At 44.7% G+C, this 6,299-nt stretch overlaps 1 protein-coding gene across 1 annotated transcript in view; it reads right to left on the reverse strand.

Moving 5' to 3' along the window:
- Nucleotides 1-4,942, reverse strand: part of UNC13C (unc-13 homolog C) — a 476,401-nt gene extending 471,459 nt beyond the window's left edge. Inside the window, exons 1-2 of the mRNA XM_043493368.1 lie at nucleotides 4,770-4,942; nucleotides 2,415-2,478 (exon numbers count right to left, since the gene is read on the reverse strand). The gene's annotated coding sequence lies outside the window, so the exon portion shown is untranslated. The remainder of the gene's footprint in view (nucleotides 1-2,414; nucleotides 2,479-4,769) is intronic.
- Between the last annotated feature and the right edge of the window lie 1,357 nt (nucleotides 4,943-6,299).

Here is a 6,299-nt window from a genome sequence, read left to right on the forward strand (position 1 = left end):
GATGCTGATTATCTGATGCCTCTTCTTTCACAGTAAGCAATGAATCCAACAGGTACCCAGCTTTATATGCAGGCTGAGGCTATTTCTTGGTTGCTGAATATTGTATAAATCAGGGGTGGCCAACCTGTGGCTCCGGAGCCACATGCAGCTTTTCAGAAGTTAATATGCGGCTCCTTGTATAGGCACCGACTCCGGGGCTGGAGCTACAGGCGCCAACTTTCCAATATTCTGTAGGGCGCTCACTGCTCAACCCTTGGCTCTGCCCCCACTCCACCCCTTCCTGCCCCTCCTGAGCCTGCAGTACACTCGCTTCTCCCCTCCTCCCCCCAGAGCCTCCTTCACACCATGAAACAGCTGATCGGGAGGTGTGGGGAGGGAGGGGAGATCTTTATACATCTTGCTGGCAGCAGATGGTACAGTACGACTGCTAGCCATTGTCATCTCCTGGGTGCTGGCAGAAGACGGTGCAGTGGAGGAGCTGATGTGGGGCTGCTGACATATTATTGTGGCTCTTTGGCAATGTACATTGGTAAAATCTGACTCCTTCTCAGGCTCAGGTTGGCCACCCCGGGATAAGTGATCAGACAGTGGAAGGCACATAGCAGCAGAACCTGCCCCTATCTTTGTGGTTGTGCACCTGGCACTGGTGTGTTCCCATTGCATAAAGGTTGGAGGCAGAAAGGAAGACAAGATAAAGGAAAGCAGACAACCCTGGGATTATATAAAACCCAGCTCCACAGGGGCTATCCATATCATCACCCCAAAGATGGTAGGCATACAGATGCTACTCCCACAGCTCCTCTACTCTTCCTTGGCCTCAAGGGCAGATTCCTGTCAGGCAGTCTCTCACCCTGAGACAAGATAATTGAGCTAGGCCCTGGCAACTGAATTTATCCTTTAAGCAAACTCTCCAAACAAGGTAAAATATGTACTGAGGGCCAGACTCCATGATAACTTTACTCACTTTGGCAGTCCCATTGACATCAGCAAGGCTTCTTGTGGAGTAAGGAGCAGCAGACGCACATTCTGACTCTCAAACATGAGCTCAGCAGATTGCCACCTAAAACTGGGTAAACGGTTGTTTGGAGCAACACAGCTCAAATCCATTCTTGGAGAATAGAGCTCAATGGTGATCATGTTGCCAACGAAAGCAGTGAAAAACCACGTCATATGCTAAACATAATCTCTCATTTAGGCATGAGAACCTCAAAGTTTTAACCAGGTATGGCCATCTACGATACAAAAAGGGCTGCTGACTCCTGGAGTCAAGTGATTACATGAGAATCTCAGCTTTCAGGAAGGAAAAAAAAAAGGAGTATGTTTCTAGACCTCATGATTGAGCATTTCTCCACACTACATCACCACCTGAGTCTACTGTAAAGACTCAACAGCTAACCCCCTCCCCCGCAAGTCTATTATTCTTTTTTAAAAAGAGTTATGATTTTAAACCAGTCTCATAATTTGAGGCCTGACTCATGATTTTTGAGCACAACCATAACTCGGTGCTTCCCTGAAGGAACCATCTCTACAGATGAGCAGGTAGTTAACTTTCAGTTCCATGCACACCATATTCAGTAGCACTGCTGAGTGTACCAAGAGGTGCTAATCGTGATAGGTGAAGAACCTGATGTGGACCTGATGTGCTCCAGGAACCGAATTAATACCATCACCTTTCTCCAGCTGGACCACCCTTTTCAACCATCAGATAACAACAACAGATAGTGCTACTGAGTAACTTGTGGTAGATATGAACTGCTGACCCAGAAATGACGAGTATTGTGCCTGGGGCCCAATCATCTGTGGCAACCAAGTCACATTACTGAGAATGCAACTTAGAAATGGGCAATAAGAAAGCACTTAAAGCAATTGAACTCTGTTAATAAATTATATTGTTTGTGCAAATTCTAATTGCCATAACCAGCAGCAAAATGCATTTTCAATTGATGACATTTTCAATACAGCTTTATTGAATATTTGCTGGATAGAACATCTCTTGCAACAATTTATTTTAAACTTTAAAATGAAATACATCATACTGTTTGCAATCTTTTTATTTGTTCTGCTACTGCTTTCTGAAGAAAGTTTATGTTTCTGACTCAACATGAATTGCAGCTAAAATGCCTTATCTACAATTAACATTATGGCAAAATATAATCTTCAGAACCCTAAAAAATTATCCAACAAAATAAGCCATTCTATTTTCTTCAAGATAATCTCTTTTCAAGAGACGGTGAGAAGTGTTTCTGTGAATCAAAGACATCTGAACAAAACTTCTCCAGGGCCAGATCTTCAGCTAGTATAATGGAGCTGCACTCATTTACAACAGCTGTGGATCTGAAGCTCATATTTTCCTTCATAAGAAAACTAAGCTACAGCAGCACATTATATAGCTAGTAATTATAAGAAGTGCCTACCTTCTGAATAGCTCTGGTCCATCTTGCTTTTGCCAAACTACTTATGTAAACTTGATCTTTATTGCTAGGAAAGAGGAAAAAACAATTGATAATGAACATATATAAATATCAGAATATGATCAAAGAATATTAGCTATATAATGAAATTTAGGCAGGTCCAAAACCAACTCTGATAAAGCATACATTGGAACAATAATCATGAGGCTTCTGTGATCAGAATGAACAAAGAACTGGCATCTGTTTTGTATTTTGTTTTACTATACGGTACAATATATTCAATTGTCACAGACTGTTACTGTACTTTATGAAGTATTAGTTTTGTACAAAAAATTCTCTGGCAATCATGGCAACAGGTGTAATAGCTTGAGAATGAAAAAGCTGGTCCAGGCAGAATCATCAAACTGCCTTGGTGTGAAGAATGTAATAGTTTTAGCTATGTCCTTATCAGCTGAGACACAACTGGTGTAACCCCCACAGTATCATTGCCAGGCAATGCATGATGAAACATGGAGAAGGAGCCTGGTCACAAGTGGTACAGAACACCCACAAACCCAGTATACAAGACAATTCTTTTTCCCCCCATGTAAAATGGCACCTTGTTTCAAGAGGTAGATCAGTAGCAATTATGATCAATAAAAAAAAACAATTTTACCATGTCTCCTTTTTTCCTAAGTTTCCCTCTGTGTCTCTGTATTTTTCCTAATCATGTCTCTCAAAGCCGTGCTTCAGCATACTGTTTAATTTTACCTGACTCCAGCCTTTCATCTCTATTCTGTTACTTTCTCTCATGAGATTTTCTACATTTTCTGTTTAGTTACTCATTCTATTTTTCCTTTTCCTCCCCCAGCATCTTCTTTTATTATCAAAATTTTAATTGATTTCTGTGTTTCTGTTAAAGGTAATTGAAACTGTTTACAGTACAAGGTGTTACTTTGCATTTCCTTCCCCACCTACTTTCCTTCTCTGAACTCTCCTGTTCCTTCTCTTTGTCCTCCCACTTTGCCTGCCACTCTCACCTTCCACCAAACCTCTCTTCTCAAGCCCAAACTCTCCTTCTGCCTGGAGGAACTCTATTTTCCTTCCCCCACTCACCTCCACCCCCACCAAAAGTTCCCACCACACATTTAATTTTGCCCTACAATTTGTCCAGTCCCCTTTTCAATCTTTTCCTTCACCTTAAACAATATGTCTCAAGCAGGCTAGAAAATTGATGGTGCTCTGAAATTAGCTTGTTTAATGATCTCGGGGGGAAAAGGGGAAAGAGGGCACCGTGGAAGTTCTCTTTTCCAGAACCACAGAATATTGCCTTAAACACTGGTACTCCAATACACAAAAATGCAGGCAGAGATTCCTCTGGGTCAGAGGTGGGCAAACTTCGACCCACGGGACCATCCAGCCTGGCCCCTGAGCTCCTAGCCCAGGAGGCTCACCCCTGGCCCCTCCCCCACCGCCCCCCTCCCCTGCAGCCTCAGCTCACTGCGCCGCAGCACAATGCTCGAGGTGGCGGAGCAGTGGGCTCCTGGGGCAGCGCAGCTGCAGAGCTCGGCCTGACCCAGTGCAGCCACGCCGCCAGCCACTGGTGCTCCAGGCAGCACGGTAAGGAGGCAGGGAGCTGGGGGATGGGGGGTTGGATAGAGGCCAGAGGTGGTAGCGAATGGGGGTGTGGATAGGGGTCGGGGCAGTCAGTGGGCGGGGAACAGGGTGGTTGAATGGGGGCACGGGTCCTTGGAGGCAGCCAGGAAGGAGGGGGGGGTTGGATGGGGCGGGCGGGGAGCAGTCAGGGGCAGGGGTTCCAGGGGCAGTCAGGGGACAGAGAAAAGGGGTGGTTGGATGTAGCAGGGGTCCTGGGGGGGCCGTCAGGAAGGAGAGGTGGGGGTTTGGGATGGGGCAGCGGGGGCACTTAGTGGCGGGGGGTTCAGGGGACAGAAAGCAGGGAGTGGATGGAGCAGGGGTCCCCGGGGGGCCATCAGGAAATGGGGTTGGATGAGCAGAAGTCCCAGGGGGGCTGTCGGGGGTGAGGAGCCGGGGGGGGGTCAGATGGGGGCGGGGGGCCGGGCCATGCCTGGCTGTTTGGGGAGACACAGCCTCCCCTAACCGGCCCTTCATTCAATTTCAGAAACCCGATGTGGCCTCAGGCCAAAAAGTTTGCCCGTCGCTGCTCTAGGTCATAAGATAGCCCCAAATCATGAAGGCTGACAACTGGGAAAGACTAGCAAAAGAAGGAGGCTGCTTCACTGCCCTCCATCTGTGATAGACAAACAAGAACACATTAAAGTATGATTCTACCTTAACAAGTCTGACGAACAGAACAATGAGAGATAAGACTTGAGTTCTGTGACTGGTTCTGCCACTGACCTTCCATATGACCTCGAGCACCGAGTCAGCAGATCTGCTCCCACTGTATATGCAGAGTTATACTTAGTGACAAAAGCAAGTTCTGTCTTATGTATTGCAGAACTAACATAGCTAAAAGGGAACAAGCTGCACCCTATCCTTCTTATGATCACCAGCAGCACTGTTATTTAATTACCAAATTATGTAATTACCAAAAAGTTACCCATGTGCAATCTCCCTGAAGGCAACAGAGTGACCTAGGTGTCATGGGAAGCCTATTTTGTGTACTTGCTACTAAGGGTCCAATTTGGCATCCAGAATCTTTCATTACATCACAGTGAAAAACCACAGCTTGACCCAATCTCAGAAAAATCAGATTTCATTAGGAAAACCTACAGGGATCAGAGCTGTGCTATCAGGCCCGTTAGGCGTATATATATATATATATATATACACACACACCGCTAGCGCGCAGCGCGCAAAGTGCCTGCACTTATAAATCTTGGGGTGAGTTTTAACGCTTCCTAATGAGAGCTGACTGCCTAACCCCCTTGACTTTCAATGGCAGAAAGGCACCTAACTCCTGTAGACAATTTAAAATTCCTAGCCTTTGTCAGTTGCCTTGCCAACGACAAAGCATCATCTGAGCTTCTGCAGCATTACTCACTTTCTATAATAAGCACAAGGAATACAGCCAATACCAAAGTAACACTATATAGTTAACGTTACAGTTTTGCTAAGATAAGAGTGATTGCTATTCTGTTTGTGTGCATAATCTTTTTAAGTATCAGTACAAGTTCCTCCTCAGACTTTGTATAAAATCTAAATCACTTCAAGGCTAGTAACACCACAAAAAGCATCTAAAACATCCAAATTGTAGTTTGTCCTTTATGGACAAGCCTTTTTGTTCCTATTGTTAAGGCCTTGGTCTCCAATCCTGCAAAGACTTACATATGTGCCCCACTTTGTGACTGTGAGTTCACATGCTTAAAGTTAAGTCCAGGCACACGTATCTGCAAGTATCAAGATACCAAATTTTCAGCTCAGAGCAGATTTCTACAGCCAAGTTGCAAACCACTGAAAAACAGGGGAAGTATGAAAATGCTAACAAGTATCTTATGGGTAGCCTACAGCCTAGTGTTAGTCCGTTACAATCTAATGTCCAACTACCAAAGTTAAACACTTCAACAGTTTACAAAAAAAATTAACATAATGTTGACACAATTTATGTGCTAGAAGAAAAGGGAGAAAAATGTAATTTCAGAGAAAAGGGTCCTGTATGTCTACCTGGAGAGACACAATAGTTATTCGAAGTATGATCTTCTTTGGCAATGTAATGGTAACAATAATAGGAAATATGAGGAGCAAAACACATACAACTTACTATAAGAAATAGTCAGATGGGAGCCCTGTTCTCAGAGATGCTATGTACTCAGCAGCTTCTGTTGAAGTGACTCGGAGCTGCCAGGTGGTTCAGAATCTGGAAATTGAACCCCGCCTGCCTTGCATCTTGTGTAGTACAGTTTACACCTGTGCAAGTGGGTGTAAATG

Source organism: Dermochelys coriacea, chromosome 10 (genome assembly GCF_009764565.3).
Source record: "Dermochelys coriacea isolate rDerCor1 chromosome 10, rDerCor1.pri.v4, whole genome shotgun sequence".
Taxonomy (NCBI): domain Eukaryota; kingdom Metazoa; phylum Chordata; order Testudines; family Dermochelyidae; genus Dermochelys; species Dermochelys coriacea.